Source organism: Schistocerca serialis, chromosome 7, assembly GCF_023864345.2.
Source record: "Schistocerca serialis cubense isolate TAMUIC-IGC-003099 chromosome 7, iqSchSeri2.2, whole genome shotgun sequence".
NCBI classification, from domain to species: Eukaryota; Metazoa; Arthropoda; class Insecta; order Orthoptera; family Acrididae; genus Schistocerca; species Schistocerca serialis.
Genome location: NC_064644.1, coordinates 519,233,683 through 519,253,423, shown reverse-complemented (window position 1 = coordinate 519,253,423; position 19,741 = coordinate 519,233,683). Strand labels below are relative to the sequence as shown.

The 19,741-nt window shown below is 43.2% G+C and overlaps 1 protein-coding gene across 1 annotated transcript in view; it reads left to right on the top strand.

Annotated features, from left to right (window-relative positions):
• Positions 1 to 19,741, top strand: part of LOC126413198 (myogenesis-regulating glycosidase-like) — a 56,797-nt gene that overhangs the window by 18,610 nt on the left and 18,446 nt on the right. The gene's annotated exons all lie outside the window — the stretch shown is intronic.

Below are 19,741 nucleotides of genomic sequence, written 5' to 3'. Positions count from 1 at the left end.
TATGTTGTTAAGGTACAAGTCCTATGTTGTTGTGAATACTATTCGCATAAAGGGTTATCAACTTAGAATCCATCCAATGAGCTCTCTCTGTCCTCCCCTTGGTTTGAGGGTAGAAAGGACTTGATGTCAACTTTCAAATGTGAAGTAATTGACACAACTCCTTCATCACATCATACATAATATTATTGCCCTGATCTGTGATTAAAATTTGTGGAACGCCAAATACGAGCAACCAGTTGTTTACCATTGCTTGTGTTACGCACTTGCTCGTTGGTCAGGAATTGGAGTCATCCATAAGAACATGGAGAAACTGTTTATTATAAACAGTATACTACGATTACCCGCTGCTGTCCCATTAAATACACAGTTCCATGATTTTGAATAGTACTGAGGCTTCTGGTAGATGCTGCAGTAGAATTAGTTGGTCACTAACGTCAGCAATTCATAACGAATTGCTTGAACCGTTTCTTAGTCCAACACCGATATTTCTCAGCTGGCAATCGATCAGTTGCTTTATGTTTGCCATGACCTGCCAACATATGGCCGTGTGCTTGTTTTAAAACCTTATCCCAGAAAGTTGTGGGTACCATCATGCATGGTCCACACTTTGTCATTCTCCACACATGTCCACGGACATTACTTAGTACTTCTTCACTACACGGGCACTACAATATTGTATGAGTGCCTGACAATTAGCGTCTGCTACTTGGGTCCTTTGCCTCTCTACAACGTTTTTTCTCCGATCTGGAAACTAATGTAACTATCAGCATTAGTATACTTTTTACCCAGTTTGTGCACCACTCTGTAATCAAATTCTGTGGACCTTAGCGCTCATATTTTCAGCCTACTGGAAAGATCTTTTAATTTTAACCCTTGCTTGACTGCTAGGGGCGGGCTTCAAACCAGCTCGACCGACTAAAGGGATGAATGTGTTGTGTGCCTCGCCAGCGGGTGGCTGACCTAAGCCTACGACTGCTGCAGGTTGTGTCCACTGGCGGCTGACCACACATTCCTGCACTCATACAACCCCGGTTCAATAATATTCTTTATAAAATCAGTATCACACAGTACACTCTCAGTGGTAGCAGTTTTTGATAATCACGAAAGGGAAGCTCAAAACCAATAAAAGCATTCTGTTATAAGTTAATCTTGGGCTGAGAAAAGGTTTACAAAATGATAAGATCTTTTCTGTATGTGACTGGAAATTTCAGTAACTCGAGATTTACAATAGCAACTTAAGTTCCTGTAACCTATTAAAATTTCATTATATCGGACCAAGACAGTTCGCGATACAATTTTTTTTTTTTTTTTTTTTTTTTTGAAAGAGAACAGTTCCTGGCGAAGATTGTCGGCGTTTCGTCTGGTGTACGTTAGTAAATGAAATTTTATATTTTGAATCAAATCGCAAACAGAAAGGAAACAGGAGTAGGTGAAAGCTGAAGCGCTTTCTAACATAAAAAAGAGCAGTTAACGACGGCGTTGAGAAAGAAGTGCGGACAACAGAGAGTCACCATTCTACTGTGCAAGTTTACCTACTCCCGCACACATCCATCAGGGTTTCCTGCCTGGAGGGATACATGACTGCCCATAGCGGTCTGGCCATTCTATTTTTCTTGGCGCACAAGCATGCCTGTAGCCGTCTGGACAGTCTACCTGCCAGGCGTGCATGTATGCTCATAGAAGCGAAAGGGTTCACAACGACAATGATGGACGACGATGTACTCATAGATCCCGCTGGTCAGGGCTCCAGAAGCCCAGATGAATAGTGACAATCACAGAACCTCATCAGTCTTGCATCGATATTGGGCGCAGCAAGTCACAGGGGCTGTCGATCCAGCAGGTTCCATGGAAGTTCGAGGGCCACAAGGCGAATAGAGGATCGACCGATATAAGCCTCACCTCTTGGCAGGACCGCTACAACTGAATAGAAATCCACCAGGATAGGAGTAGTATTTATGCTGGGCGCACTCTTGTGTTCTGGTATGGTGAGGCAGCTGTGACACCGTACATCTTGGTTTTCCCGTTTGGCAAGCTTTCTTGGTCGCTTGAGGATTTCCCAACAGTCTTTCAGACACTCTTTTCTGCTGCGATAACAGAATAATTACTCTTACGATAGATCTGCGCTTTCTTGCGACGGTCTGTACAGTCACTATTATGACGGTGTCCTGTTGCCGTGATGTCATAGGGCTACGTCCGCTTTCTTGATCACTGGGTCAGTTCGGAGTTTCGCAATTGCTTCCATGTTCCCAGCTACTCGATCGGCGGTCTCTCTGGCTGACCTGCTGGTCGTTGAAGCGTTCTGCGCTGCTTCTGGCGTTGCCAGAGAAGAGTTTTGACAATGGTTTAAGGCCCACCTTGAATACTCATCTGGGGCACAACAGGATCTACAGTTGTGCCCTTGGCTGTCATCTTAAGGACGGTAGAGCACTTGTCAAGTCAGTGCATACTTGTTGATCGAATGTGTTAGAATTGGAGACCATCTTAACATATACTGCTGGAGCTCCTATAGTTAACAAGAAGCGTTGTCCTCAACGAGTTTAATCACAAAAAAAGAACTACCGTGGCACAATTGCACGACATTTTAGTGCCATCTGTGAACACTAACAGTTTGTACCAGTCATGCCAGCAGAGATTCAGTTCTTACAGCGTAGATACTCTCAGGTCACTCGAGGATGTGGACTTTCTGCCAGATATATAATGAACAATAATTATCTTGATGAGATGTAAATTGTCTTATGCCTCCTCTGTGAAACTTATGTTAACATCTTACTTGTGTCTCTTCCGGCATTTTATGGTAGTAGGGGTTTGGGTACCTTAAGCCAGCATAACTAGATAGTGTTTGTTGATAAGGGCAACCTCTATTGTAATGAGAGATTGATAGAGGATCCGATGCTCAACACACATAGACCACTTAAGAATTTCCATCTCGTAAAGAGAGGGGGATCGCCAATTTTGCTTGAATACCGGACATGGATACCTTCCTTTTAATCTCTGGAAACCTACAGTGCTGCTGATGTAATACTGTCGAAGACATATCTCATTTTGCTATTTGTACAGGTGCAAGAGTTTCTTAGGGTGATGCCGCAATATGTGGACGCCAAACATCTCCAGCTGCTGACTCCCATCTGTACTTTACGATGGAGTTGGTTAACATATCCTTGCTATAAGCTGAATGAAACCCAGAACACATCATTGCACACTGGCTAATTATCAGGAAAATAGCTTTGGTGTGCACCCTGTATCTAGTAAAGAATGCAAGGTCGCATTTCACGGGCACTAAATCCACCCTATTTAATTTTAATACCTTGTTGTTAGTAGTTCAAGGCTCAGTTCTGGTAATTGTGCTTGGCATATATCACGACGATCACCGTGTACTGTGGATAATGTCATCATTTACGAATATATTGGTGCATATACAAGAAGATAGTATCAAAGACCACATGAGAATTTCCGGAAATCAGTCCCTGTCTGTTGTGTTTCGTCTTAAAAACCTGTGGCGCAGGAAATATGACCACAAATTTATCAATTTTAATGTTGTACACAGCTGAAATCGATTTTCTTATCTTCAGCAGATCGTTGTTGATAGTACACATTTGGAGCTTTAAGAGGTCGATTTAATCTGAATTGCAGTCTCGTTATGATAACGTCTTCATCTTTCTCACGGTTTATAATCTCATGCCGCAAGTGTTCATTGAACAACGAACTTGTTAATGTGTTTGTGTCAACAGGTTATGCGGAAATAACTTATATACTTACGCAAAAGCACGTCCGTAAGGGTACATTAGAGAAATGGACAAAGGCAGGAGGTGCGCCTTTCAAAGTTTTCCCCTTCATGGAGAAAAAATAGATGAGAGGTGGCATTGGCCAATAAACTTTTGCGTGGAGGCTGGTCAAGTCAATGTAAGACATTTAACAGGAATGCCCATTTTTAACGTTTCAGTGGTGTTTGTGCATCCTTACATTGATTTCCTTACGCTGGATTTCAGAAACGAAGAAGGTTCGACAAAGCGTCATGCAGTCAAGGTGCTCTAGAAGGAATTCTCACTCTGCAGTGGAGTATAAACTGATTTGAAATTTCTTGGCACCTTAAAGCTCTGTGCCAGACCTGATTCCGAAACAGTGAACATTTTCTTTTGGAGGCAAGTGCTTTACCAATTGAGTTACCAGGGATGACTTACGATCAACATCTCACCTTTACTTCCGCCAGCGTCTCAATGAGTGGTCTTGAACGAACTGTGACACACGGCCGAAGAACAGGGGGTCTGTTGTACTAGAACATGCATCCATGCAATCAAATTATGCACTGATAAAGGCTAGACACTATCCGAAATCTAAATCTGCCGAATCAAACAGCTGGCAGCGGTGGCCGAGCGGTTCTAGGCGCTTCAGTCGGGAACCGCGCGACTGATACGGTCGCAGGTTCGAATCCTGCCTCGGGCATGGATGTGTGTGATGTCCTTAGGTTAGTTAGGCTTAAGTAGTTCTAAGTTCTAGGGGACTGATGACCTCAGATGTTAAGTCCCATAGTTCTCAGAGCCATTTGAGCAGTATGAACAGAATAAAACCTGCAAGAAAATTACAAACGATTGCTATACTCTATCATTTGACTAACGAACATGGGTGCATTTCTTTTAGTCTTTGAAAATCTACTGTACTGCTGATTTCATACTGTCGAAGACTTATAGACTTGACGTGGATGTGTAATCATAAAGCAAGTCAACATATTTTATCTTGCTATTTGTATAGGTGTAAGGGTATCTTAGGGTGATGCCCCAATATGTGCACGCCAAACCTCTCCAGCTACTGGCTCCTATCTGTACTTTACGACGGAGTTCATTAACATATCCTTGCTATAAGCTGAATGAAACCCAGCACACATCACTGCACACTGGCTAATTATCAGAAAAATAGCTTCAGCAGTATCTTGTATCTAGTAAAGTGTGCCAGGTGGCATTTCCCGAGCAGTAAATCCAACCCATTTAATTTTGATACCTTGCTGTTCTGGTTACTATGCTTCGCATATATGAGGACTACCTCCGTGTACTGTGGATAATGTCGTCTACGAATCGTCTTGGTGCATATGTAAGAAGATAGCATCAAAGATAAGATGAGCATTGAGTGTACCCACGTTACTAATGGAAGCTAACTGCATTTTCCTGCCGCTGTTTGAACGATCACATTGCGGTTAGTGAAAATTCTCCTTAGAGATTCCTTAGCCGCTGTAGATACAAAACGCTCACCCTCACCTATAGGAGTTTGCAACGCTGCATTCACATGAATGGTGGACCTCCTTCTTTCGTCCTAGGATCAACGACCGTGTCTCCAGATCGGAACACATAATCACCATCTAATGCGACTGACAGCCGAAGCCTTAATCTCGATCTGACTCGCCTGAATAAAAATTCCTCAGTCGCTCCCTAGCATTTCCAAAAATATTCCACATGGTGTGGTCTTGAAAACATTAGAACAACCAATCAAAATACAGCCCTTTTTAGGCTACTCGCATCCTTCTTCTCTCTCAGTACAGCCTCCATCCACAAGACAGGCAAAATCAGTGAGCCATTCCTGTCGTTTTCCGCGAAAGAGAACAGACGCCCTCCGACATGGGTTTCCAATCAAGGCTCCGTTTCTCGGTTTGCGTAGAAAATCATCTGTCATGGATGCCTACATGGCTTCTGAAAAATGCAATGGTTAACTGGGAGACAGTGTGTCGGATGTCCTTCCACGCCACTCGTTTCAGAGACAGAAGCGAAATTTTTTCACGATCATTACAGATATGGGTTTAACAGAAAGGTGCACGTATAACGTCCGTTGGATACCTGCAGAATCTGAAGAATACACTCCCATCAACAGGAATTAATTATCAGGGCGTCAGTCTGCCGTACAGTGCAGAGCAAGTTGTGAAATACTCTTTGCGGCACTTGCAGTGCTTTGCTAAGAGCCCATCTCTGTGGGTGGCTGTAGCCGCCAGCGTGCCAAATATCTCTTATCTTCCTGGTCCTTACGCTAAATGTATATTGGAGGCACTAGAACCAGTCTGCAGTTAACTTCAAACACCTGTTCTCCAAATATTCTTAACAGTACTCCTTGAAAAGAACGTCGCTTTCACTTCAGCGATACCCAACTGAACTTTTGAAGCATCTCGATAATACTTGTGTGTTTGAACCTACTGGTAGTAAATCTCGCAACCCATCTCTGACCTGTTTCGATGTCTTCGTTTAATCCGACCTGGTCTGGAGACCAAGTACTCTAACAGTATTTAACAGTGGGTCGCACTATCATCCTACATGTGTTGTCCTTTACAGATGAACTACACTGCCCTAAAATTCTCCCAATAAACTGAAGTTGACCATTCGCCTCCCCTACTGCATTCCTTGCATGATCATTAGAATTCATATTGCTTTGCAACGATACACCCAGATATTTAAAGACATGACATAGTCGAGCAGCACACTGTATTCGAACATTATGGATTTGTTTTCGTAGGGATAAGCATTAGCTTACATTCTTCTACATTTAAAGCTAGCTGCTATTCCACAAATCAACTAGAAATTTTGTCTAAGTCATGTTGTATCCCCCTCACCCGCCAGGTTAGCCGAGAGCGCTAACGCGCTGATTCCTGGACTGGGGTAGGCGCACCGGCCCCGGATCGAATCCGCCCGGCGGATTAACGACGAGGGCCGATGTGCCGGCCAGCCTGTATGTGGTTTTTAGACGGTTTCACATCCCGCTAGGTGAGTACCGGGCTGGTCCCCATGCTCCTTCCGCCTCAGTTACACGGCTCGCAGACATCTGAGCACTTTCGCACTATTCCCTGGATTACACTCGACGCAAACAGTTGAGGTACACTAATTCCGTCCCAGGGGGTGCGGGGTGGCGGCAGGAAGGGCATCCGGCCATCCCTTCAACATTAACACGCCAAATCCAATTAACAATTGCTGACCCTGCGTAACTGCGGGACAAGGCTCGAGCGATAGAATGTTGTATGCCCCTACAGTCACTAAACGACGGCACCTTCCTATACACTACAGCATCATTAACAAACGGCAGCAGACTGCCACTTACCTTGTCTGCAGATCATTTGTATATATAGAAAATAATAGCAGTCCTATCACACTTCCTTGGGGCACACATGACGATGCCCTTGTCTCTGACGAACGCTCGCTGTCGAGAACTACATACTGGGTTCTATTATTCAAGACGTCTTCGAGCCACTCACATTCCTGAGAATTTATTCCATATCCTTGTACCTTCGTTAACAGTCGGCATCGTGGCACAGTGTCAAATGCTTTATGAAAGTCTAGTAATAGGGAATCCGCCTGTTTCCTTTCATCCATGGTTCGCAGGATCTCATGTGAGGGAAGGGCGAGCTGAATTTCGCGTGATTTGTAAGACTATTGTGATTTGTGGACAGAAGCTTTTTCCCTGTAAAGTAAATTAATTATATTCGACCTGGAATACGTTCAAGGATTCTCTAGCAAATCGGTGTTAAAGATACTGGTGTGCTATCTTGCTCGTCTGTTGTTTTACCTTCCTAATATACGGGAGTCACACGCGCTTTTTTCCAGTCGCTTGGTACTTTGCGTTGGACGAGAGATTCTCAATAAAAGCAAGATAATTAAGGGGATAATACTGTGCAGTACTCTATTTAAAACCGAATTGGGATTCCATCAGAATTTGGCGATTTATTTGCTTTCAACTCTATTAGATGTTTCTCTACACCCTGGATGCTCATTATTATGGCCTCCAGACGGGAGTCTGTGTGATGGCCAAACGGACAGTATACTTGCTCGATTCTCCTGCCTGAATGACTTCTTAAATGCGAAATTTAAAACGTCAGTTTTACTTTTGTTATCTTCTACAGCCACACCATAATTGTCCATGTGTGTCTGCATAGAAGCCTTAGAGCCAGTTAGTTATTTTACGTAGTACCAGAATTTTCTCAGGTTCTCGCTAGGATCTGTTGCTTAGATATTTGATACTGACTTGCATAATAAGTGATAATGTTTTTATCCCTTCTGTTGACACTTATTGGAATATAACAGAGTTTTCTATGTCAATTATTGGAACGATGAAGCATTACCGTTAGAATAGTTTTGGATAGCTTCAACTACTTACAGTGTAAGAGAGGAAAGGAATGAGTCACTGAATAATATAAAAAGGTTTGATGAGATTCATAACATATACTTACTGTCAAATAGTAGTACAGGGTATGTTGTTCAATGTGTTCAAATGGTTCAAATGGCTCTGAGCACTATGGGACTTAACATCTATGGTCATCAGTCCCCTAGAACCTAGAACTACTTAAACCTAACTAACCTAAGGATATCACACAACACCCAGTCATCACGAGGCAGAGAAAATCCCTGACCACGCGGGGAATCGAACCCGGGAACCCGGGCGTGGGAAGCGAGAACGCTACCGCACGACCACGAGCTGCGGACATTGTTCAATGTAATGAGTTTGGTATAGATAATGTAACGGAGTGCAGACTGATGTAGTGATTAGCAGAATTAGGCCTAGACAGAATTACAAAGATGTGGTTGCAACCCAAGCTATCTATGAGAGAAAATATGCAGTGTACTGAAAAATGAAGTGTGGAATATGTTCACAAATTTATTATAATTTATAGTAATGTTTGGTGACACATGTAAATATCTGTTATAATTTTTCCTCCCTTTGGATAAGTCATTGGATGTTGTTTGTTCGATATGATTAGCAAACAGGAGAGAAGAAGGAGTTATCTTAATAATGGAACCAATTGTCTCGACATCAGCACAATCTTTAATTGTTGGTCCGTTAATAATACAGTGATGCATGACGTTGGTAAGTAATGTAGGTATCGCAACGCTGGTATTGTCACAGAAAAGTAATAATTTTTTAATGGATCAGACTTCGGAAACAAAATTCTGGAAAGACGCATGTTCTTTCATTGATCACGCATTGTGCGCTTATGGCCGCTGGGTTTAGTCTGCCTCACGACAACAGCTATGTTGCTGCAATCGTATGCCAACATTCTGTGTGGCCACCGGCTGCTTGTGGCTTCTGCAATGCTTCCCTCCTGTGCTTGCCAAAAAGTAGTGGCAGCGCTAAATTTCTCCCTTTCTTTGAAAGACCTGGCCCCCTGTTCTCCACCCTCGACTGCTCTGCAACAGATCACAATATGCATGGACATCAGTGTACAATATTCACTTAACGGTTTACTCTCTAAATTCTAAATGTCATGAACAGAAAGTTCGGTGGGTCAAATTTACCGTTCGTTTGATCCTTTCTTACAGCTATTAGATTACATCATTGTCGCCCTAATTAACAGTCCATTAGTACTCATGACAATGAGCAGAACACTTCATCTCACTTTCAAGCCCATCTAACCTGCTGAATAGTCTTATACATATTAAATGCTAGGAAGTACATTTCATACAAGCACGCACGTCACAATGGCGCACATTCAATCAGTTTCACTTACGATTAAGAATGATACTGAAAAACTGTTTTGTTCTTAATAAATTATTCTGAAAAAGCCTTCTTTAACATCATGTGTTCTGATTTTGCTCTTAATGAATTATCCTGAAGAAACCTTCCTTAACAGCATTTGGCCCGGTTCTGTTGTGAAGCTCTTATACACAGCGCCTCTACAAGGTGGATTTATAGTCCGTTGGTTTGGAACATCATTCGGAACTCTGTCCCTGCTACAGCAGTTCAGCTTATTGTTTCCCTGACAACATCATCGCAGACCTATCGAGGCACATGAATTACATACAGTACTACCACACTCAATATGTCAATAGATAGTCGCACATATTTCGCTCGCTATAGTGCTAATAAAAACTGAAGTCTTTCCGAAGTGCTCTCGGCTTTCTGATAATTCTCCTAACTCACAACAACTTCCTGGGGCCTTTCTTGTAACTGGATTCCCCCCACTGGGATTTCGTCCCTACAGGTTTCAGAGTGTGTCGGTCAACTATGGCATGATGTTCGGAAAGAAAGTTTATCCTCATATCCGTCTTGTACTTTTCATCTTCCTTTACATTACGTCCAGGCCCACTTGAGACGGTAAATACATTAGTATTTGTCGTTTCTTTCACAACATCAGTAACACAGACATCGAGATCAACAGCATCTCCTGCATTCTCCTTAGTACCCACAATAGCACCATCGTTTGCATTTCCTCTGCGCGCTGTGCAGAAATCAGTGGCACATGTACCTCTCCGTACATCGAGTCGAGGCTCCACGGCCTCTAAACAACACCTACTATCACACTGTGGAGTGGATACTACTACTGCACTTAAATCACCCACGTCACTGCCCACGCGCTTATTCACTCTGGTACCGTCCACTCTTACTCTGGGAATACAGCTACCTCAGACTCCACAATCCCACGTGATACTGGAGCTGATACTTCTACATTACTCCCCTTAAAGGCCACAACATTAGTACCCCTTGTACTGAATCAAGTCCACACGACATGACAGCCTTCTTCACTAATTATCTTAATTAAACTTCAAAGATCACCCCACCAGCTGTGGGGTATCGTCCTACTTTTCACAAGAATAACACGGTTAACTGCATCAATGGTAGTTGGACATGCTACAGTGACTACCAAACTAGACAGAAGATTGTTCCTCTCCCTTTCAACTTTGTCATTTCTGCTTCCTCTTTCCCTACTCTCCATTCTCTTATTCTCCACGAGTAGGTGCCCGTTTTTAATCTACTAGTAATCAGGTCACCTCTGTACTCATCAGCACTTCAGATGGTGTGAGCTGTTTGTAGTACGTCTAGAAGGTTTGACCACGAGGCACAGCAGTAAACAGAATGCCTTTGGGATCATGATGGCCGTGCGGGATTAGGCGAGCGGTCTGTGCCGCTGTAGTCATGTACTGTGCGGCTGACCCCGGCGGAGGTTCGAATCCTCCCTCGGGAATGGGTGTGTGTGTTTGTCCTTAGCACAATTTAGGTTAAGTAGTGCGTCAGCTTAGGGACTGATGACCTTAGCAGCTAAGTCCCATAAGTTTTCACACACATTTGAACATTTTGGACTATGATAAAACACAAGGGTTAGTAAAATTTGTTTCTTGTTTGTGCGTTGTTGATACAGTTTTTGTATTTTTCTTATATGACGGTAAATGGAGGTTGCACAAGTGCCAGATACTCGTGCAGCCACTTTGTATGAGGCTGTGGAAACACTGAATGGGCGGATAGTCGCATTTTGGATGCTACGTTCAAACAGAAACGGAGTAAAGTTCCATTACAAAGGCACAGAGAAGCATTGCAAGCCATGGTGGGCCAGCACTATCTGTTATGGGAGGGATCAAGGCATTGTTGAATAAACCCGTCCCCTCCTTTGATCCCGAAGCAGCTAACCTCATAGCTCCATTTATGGGGAAAACGACCGAGGAAGTGTCTGTTTTTATTTGTGATGTGGGGACTGCCGCCAAATTTAGGAACCGGTCGGATTAAACTTCCTTAAATATGGCTAGGTTACTATTAATAGCTTACAGAAAGACGTACATTACACACCATGAGACACTGAGTAAGGCGCAAACACTTGATGACTGACTGACGTACATTACGCAATACAGCGCAAGGCTTTTAGGGAAAAACTCAACAGGTTGTTGCAGAAACATAACAAACCGGTGGAGTCCTTCTCGGACGGGATTAGGAGGATCAATGTGGTACTAATGAGGTGACATGAAACGCAGAGACTGACACAGTCTTCCTGTGTGGGGCAGAGAATGGGGTTCTAGGTGTGTTTGTGTGGGGTACTTCTATTCGCGTCTCCAGAAGCATCAGGATGGAAAAACCCAGGCGATTTAAGTGCTGCTATTAGTATAGCCACACAACTGGAAGATTACGTCACTGCTATTCATACTTGGAGACCGACCGAGCGCAATTTCTCCTCCGGATTCAAGTGTTATCGGTATGGGCACACAAGCCACATCAGGAAGCAATGCCATCTGCCGCAATTTTACAAGTTTGGAAAAGTTGGACCCAAGGTGCATGACTGTCGCAGCAAAAATCGGGATAAGCAACGTCCAAATAAGTGTTCGTCACACGAGAAAGGGGGTGCATCATCCATCGGATGCCATTTCCAGTACTGCAGGGGACTGCCAGAACGTATGCAGAAACGGAATGCTGCCTGCACGCACAGTTAACAGTAAGAAGCATAATTTTGGCTGGAAACGGGTCCTTATGTGTCGGTCGTTAGTATCGATCTATTTCATTGGTAATCGAAGTGAGTGAAAAGGTTCTTCATTCATCAAAATTTTCCGCGTTTTCTTACTTTCATAACTACTCCGTGAGTGAACCCTTTGCCTGGCCCTGACTATGGATGCCACAGGGATTTTGTATTACTGCGATGTTTCCCGTGAAATTCAAAATGTTCAGATGTGTGTGAAATCTTATGGGACTTAACCGCTAAGGTCATCAGTCCCCAAGCCTACACACTACTTAACCTAAATTATCCTAAGGACAAACACACACACCCATGCCAGAGGGAGGACTCGAACCTCCGCCATGACCAGCCGCACAGTCCATGACTGCAACGCCCTAGACTACTCGTCTAATCCCGCGCGGTCCCGTGAACTTACTTCTGCCTTTTACTTATCGGTGATCGTTCGTTGTACAAAATCTCTTTCATTTTACTTACATGTTGTTCCCTTAGCAGATTAACCCTTACTAGGAAGAATGATTTTTATTACTTAACAGGAAAAGTAAATAAATAAACGTTGCTCCTCTCTCAAAGTAAATTAATATATTAGTACAATGAACAAACTGAACAATAAGTTACTATACATCCCCATCAACTATGGGTTCTAGTATGCGTTACTTTCATGAGTATTCGTATAATGGAACTCTACAAAAATACATGAATTGTGTAAATAAAAAATTAATGGTACGTTAAGCTTCAAATTGACTTTTAGTCAATTAATCTATTTAACACTTAACACACATTTCTCTGGAACATTACAGGTATACAAATGCATCACTAGTCACACACAATCATATATGCAGTATTTCTGTGGTTCTGGTACGGACAGAGACTGCACTCCCTCTTTTATTTCATACAGATTTGTAGATCTGTAGTTTCTTTGCTGATCTACTTCAATCCTGTTTCTGTACGGAACCTGTTTAACTTTTATGTATTTCACAATTAGTTCTATGAGTTCATCGTCAAACATCAAAGAACAAATATCCTCTATCTTAGGATTATCACCCTAATTTTTAACAGCCTTTGCTACATCCAGTATTCTCCGATTACGTTATCACCAAATACTCGTCTATGCTTATTTGGTTCTTTTGATTCCCATTAAAATTCATTTTTCCTTTGTAAACAAAAGGAATTGAAATATCGTTATTTGCCTTGTCGCCTCTGCAGTAAAGTCAACACCTGCAGCAGAGTCTTGTTCATCCTTTTCGCGAGAAAAAGAAGGAACGTAATTGTAATAAACATAAAATAAATCTTCTACACCCTTTTTCTTTCCATCTACTTCTTCCTGCATCCTAGCAAGTTTCTCTTCAAAATTTGAATTATTTCCTCTCAGTTCTACGATTTGTCTTCTTTTCTGTGACGTAGATGGAATATGCTCAATGGGCAGCTCGGAACCACAACACTTCCAAAACTTGAGTGTTCTGTACGATTTGAATATTGTTTACAACTTCTCACAATAACAAATTAATTTCTTTCAGCAGTAGATAATATTTTGAAGGCCTTCTCAACATAGAATACCATTATGATTCTACATTCCGTTACATTAAAGTGTGTTCAGATGTGACAGATCTCAAAAACAAAAATTCACTTACGAAACTAAAATTATTTTTTGACGAGTATAATCAAATTCGAAATCTTTTCTCAAGCAAGAGATAAAGTGGTCAATTGCTGCGACGCTACATACAATCAGATTAAGATAACATGTTAGCGTTAACAACTACGATAAACTTTAATTACTTTGAATGGACTTGGAGCAAGAGATAAGACAGCTGATAGCTGCGATGTTAATATCACGTGATCCACATGATGTGCCGATAGTCACAGTTGTAATTAATTTGATAAGAAACCACTCATTGTACTATTAACAGATAATTACACATTTGGCGCAACAAACATGAATCGCAACGATTAAAAAGGCCAACTGATTATTTTAGCTGTATATATAGAGGACAGCAGTGGCAAAGGAATATCTGCAGTTCTGTATTTCATAGCAGTTGGCAGCGTGCTTACAGGTGAGCTTTTACGTTTTTTGGATTTTGTGGCAGACAAATAGGTAAATTAGTGTAATTTACAAGTGTTGAATATTGTTAAGTGATAATGAGATGCCGTTGTTGCTAGTAACTATGAAAATTACGGGAAGTGTATAGTATTTTTCTGGAGTGTTTTAGCAACAGTGACGAAGGAAGGAACGGAAATTGTAGTAGTAAATACTGTGGATACCTGTATTACGTGCTACGGTCGCAGGTCCGAATCCTGCCTCGGGCATGGATGTGTGTGATGTCCTTAGGTTAGTTAGGTTTAAGTAGTTCTAAGTTCTAGGGGACTGATGGCCTCAGATGTTAAGTCCCATAGTGCTCAGTGCCATTTGAACCATTTTTTGTATTACAACAGGCCACAAGGCACCATAATCACAGAAATGGGAGGCATCCATAGTCCAAGAGGTAACTTTCTGTTTCTGTGAAGAGATAACATCTGTTTCTACTGTAGCGATCTGGATTCCCTACGACAGCAGAGAAAAAGAGAATGCGCTTCGAAAGTTTTCCTTAAGCTATGTTTGAGGTCAGTGGACGTTGAACAGCTTCTAATCATGGCGATCTCGTGAGTGTGAAAGATGATCCAGCTCCAAGGAAGCAATAACTTTCATCACATCAACATAGACAGAAATGTGTAACGGAGGCGAAATCGTTGCACGACCGGCAACTAACAATGCTGTTCCCTCCCTAGTTGACAGCTGAACAGAAAGAGAAAGAACGGGACATTGTGGTCTTGCTAAAATAAATATTCGGGAATGAAGATCAAGCATTCACGTATAACGCCGTACGGAACAGCGAAATGCGAGAGATAGATTTTAGGCCGAACTGGAAGTCACATTGTAAGGAGCGCAAAGGTGCAGCGTTCCCACGACGGAAACCACTTCGGCAACCTCTGTCTGAGGTTTCAAAAGTGAGGGTGTTGGCCATGACCAGCAAGAGTGAAATGCCCTGCTTAACCCGCAGGACAGGACAGATAGAATAAATAGTGGGAAGGGGCCAAGATAAGGGACTGTCAGCTACACTCGAACATACTACTTTATGATTTGATCAATTATCACAACAGCCCCCAAAATTTTTTTAAACATTCAGCTTTACTCTTTGAGACTTCATTACCGGCTGAAAGCCACTTTAATTTAAAAACGGCTGAAGGCCAATAACTTAAAACGCAAGATAATCAGAAATTTAAAAGGCAAGCCTTATCTTAAAACAGTTCTTTAGTTAGGCTGAAGTAAACCAGTTAAATTCAAATTGGCTGAAGGGTGAACACTCCAAAACATTAATTTAAAAAAAAAATACTAAAGTCCTTATGTGAAACAGTTCTTTAATTTAGGCTGACGGCCCTAAGAACAAACAACTGAAACTCAAACCGGCTGAAGGCCGAAGACTTAAAAATTCAATTGGTTGAAGTAAACAAGTTAAATTCGAATTGGCTGAAGGTGAAAGACTTAAGATTTCAATTTTTTTAAATGCCAAAGGGCTTATGTGAAACAGTACTTTAAACGAGGCTGAAGGCCTTAAGAGCAAAACAACTCTAATTTAAAACACAAAACCGGCTAGAAGCCATACAAGTACCAACAACAAGAACAAATTTAAAAAAATACGGCAGTACACAGAAGGGTCGACCTGTAATTCAAACACTGACTCTCGCTTCGATGAGACAGGCAGCCGGGCCGACCATTCACGATCCGACGACAACCCAACCGACCGACAGTCAGCGGACCCACCGACAAGATAACTTCCACTTCACCCGACGAGGGCACAACAGGGAGTTCAACGGAACAACGTAGAAGATATTGGCGCCCACAACCAATCATACATGGAGTTGTCAAACTACACACCGTGCTCGACAGCAACAACACGATGAGGAAACTGCACTGCCTGAAATTTACAACGCCCAGGGCAGGTAACCGGAACGTTCACGGCCACAAGGCAGAAGATCCCGCTGGTTCACTTCAATCCAATGAACCAAATACAGTGATACTCCATCCACTGGATGATGGCTAGAATTTTCCAACTTGAAAACCACATTGTTGCTCGCGGGAAAATCCCAACAGCCGACAACGAACTCCAAACGACACAATGTGAACAGTCATGATTTGCTGGTAGGTTAAATCAAAACTGAACTTTCATGTCCAGAATTTGTGAGCCACGGACCTCGTAGCAATGTGAACAGCACTACACTCTCCGATAGCGCGTAGACACCGCCAGCAGCTCCACGCTCCAGCTCCACGCCAACCGACCGACTGATCGCACACCGCCTAGCCGGAAACTATAAGTGCCACATCAAAGATAGACCAAGGTGCGAATATCGATACACACCGCTGCTGCCACCAGCGGAAAGAGGGGATAACAGCATAATCGCGATAACCACGAGAGACTTAAGACAGGATCGCAATAGAGGTTTAATCCAGCGTATAGCCTGAGCCAGCCACGGCTCAAAGGGTACATCATGAAGGACGGACATCCAAGTGGAAAAAATGTCACCACAGTTATATGAGATAGCTTCGTTCAATAACTGCGCAGAAACCTGAACAAAATACGACCTCAGTTGTTCTAGGTTTGTTCGCTCACTGTCAAGTAACGCTCACCTGCACACTGGAATAGCCCAGCAGGAAGTTGGTTGGTTGGTTGTTTGGGGAAGGAGACCAGACAGCGTGGTCATCGGTCTCATCGGATTAGGGAAGGATGGGGAAGGAAGTCGGCCTAGCCCTTTTAGAGGAACCATCCCAGGATTTGCCTGGAGTGATTTAGGGAAATCACGGAAAACCTAAATCAGGATGGCCGGACCCGGGATTGAACCGTCGTCCTACCGAATGCGAGTCCAGTGTCTACCCACTGCGCCACCTCGCTCGGTAGGCAGGAAGTTCCATTCTCCTATTGTGAAGACGCAACTCTGCATGTCGCCGATGTGTTCCCAGTTGTTAAAAGCGGGCTACACGCCGACATCGTTCTCCTAATCATTGAGAGAATACTGCGCCCACTGCCGGGATATTCGACAGAAGAAAACGATTGTCATCACCGGAAGTGTAATACTCCCAAGACGTTGAATGCCGGAGACTGAGAAGCTGTGAGACTATACTGAAAGTGCTGTATTCACCAAATTCACTTGACGTCCAACATACAAAAGCGGCAGGAAAAGAATTCCCTACCAACGAAAATAATTGCCGTTATGTGGTGGTTTGCTTGCCCACAGAAACTGTACTGCCACACCACAGAGCGAAACACGCTACGCAACAACTATTCCAAAAATTGCTCGTAAAACATAGTAGCAACAATTTACAATGATCTATTGAAAGGGGTTTTACGATACTTACTCTACTTACGAGGAGTACGAAGACTGTTTGTGACAATAAAGAGCAGTGTTTACTTGTCTTGCTCAGGAATCTTCGCTGCAGTTCCAGATCCAGTGAACGATGACTAATATCACTCGTGTAGGGTCCATTTTGACTCTTCTTGGTGGCGGTTCCAGATAAGCCCCCAGGCACTGTCTGGAGGTACTATCCTGTGATATTGTTAGTTTATATCCACGTTTACTGGAAGGGTGTGCTATGAAACTTCCTGGCAGATTAAAACTGTATGCCGGACCGAGACTCGAACTCGGGACCTTTGCCTTTCGCGGGCAAGTGCTCTACCAACTGAGCTAGCCAAGCACGACTCACGCCCCTTCCTCACAGCTTTACTTCTGCCAGTACCTCGTCCCTTATCCTCCAAACTTTACAGAAGCTCTCCTGCGAACCTTGCAGAACTAGCACTCCTGAAAAAAAGGATATTGCGGAGACATGGCGTAGCCACAGCGTGGGGGATGTTTCCAAAATGAGATTTTCACGGGACGGGGCGTGAGTCGTGCTTGGGTAACTCAGTTGGTAGAGCACTTGCTCGCGAAAGGCAAAAGTCCCGAGTTCGAGTCTCGGAGCGGCACACAGTTTTAATCTGCCAGGAAGTTTCATATCAGCGCACTCTCCGTTGCAGAATGAAAATCTCATTCTGATTTACTAATCTCCAACGGTGAGACGGAGACTGAGCATTCGGCGTAGTTGGGTGACAGGTACGTATTGGGATATCACAGGAAAGTCACAGGTCCCGCCGTGGTGTCTACCGACCGGGCTCAGACTGGTGGGCTGCTAAGAGCATGCAGTGGCCCAGAACTCCGGTGGAGCGAACTGGCGAAGTGTAAGCTTGCGTCGCTCTATATAGCCGTAGCGCGGAGGAATTCGTGCCGGTCCAATTCCGCACGCGTGACACGGTGGAGCAAATAGGTCCCTGGCACGGAGGACCTCTGGTGGCGCTTGTACTGCCGTCTGTCGTCCTTGTCGTGACCCACGTAGTCCGGGTAAGCAAAGCCTTGTTCACATCCGAATTGGTGGCCGGTGGTGCTTCAGTGTCTGGGGTGTTACCAATACCTTTAGGCGAATGGCGGGTGCAAGCCGGGATGAGTCTTCTGGACGACGCAGCTGAAAGGCTGAAGAAAGGTACAACGAAAAAAAATTACTCTGTGTGAAAGTAAAATGCGTGCATTACTAATTGCTATTTTCATCAGGAGATGTCACAAAATATTTGCAACCAATAGAGTCAACAGGGTGTAAAGCACATTTTATAACTGAACACAATTCCTCCGGAGAAGAGATGTACTGGAAACTGTTTCTTCCTGGTATTTACCTTGCGGTTCTGGGCGCTTCAGTCTGCAACCGCGCGACCGCTACGGTCGCAGGTTCGAGTCCTGCCTCGGGCATGGATGTGTGTGATGTCCTTAGGTTAGTTAGGTTTAATTAGTTCTAAGTTCTAAGCGACTGATGACCTCAGAAGTTAAGTCGCATAGTGCTCAGAGCCATTTGAACCAACCTGGTAGTTGTTAGGGTCAAGGTAAATGAAGACTACATAAATCAGTTTATTTGCCTCCGTCATTGTAACAAATTTTTCAGAAAACTTTTCAATGAAATTTAAAAGTTGAATGTTCGAAGATTACTCCATTCTTTCATTGAAGATTGCTATGCATTTTTTGAGGAAGCAACCAAAAAAATTTTAGATTTCGAATGTCAAAAGGTTGTTTGCAGGTAGTGACACCTGAGGACGCGATTAGAAAATTGTATATGTTACCAAACTATAGCTGATAACTACAGCAGACGATTATCTCCATTGTACAGTATTGTAGGCTACTTAGATGTTAGACAAGACACCAAAATTATTGTTTGTTGACCTAGAACAGCATTCGAAGGTTTTCTGCAACTGTGGAGCACACATTTGGTATCTGGCATTACGGTATTTCAAAAGAACCTAAACACTGAAACATTAGTATTAACGATATGCGAGTTACTAACCTCATACGGTTGTCAGATTACCGAAGAATTCAATAAGCAAAACCCTTTTTTCGATTATTTGCTGTTGTCAAAAGCCGTGAGAGTTTCAAATTTTCGTGGCACATTACGTTTTCTCAGTAGAGTTTGCTTTCCTTCTTGCTCTGTGTCTTAATGAGGTGTGCAAAACGCTGCAGAAATTAAGGAAG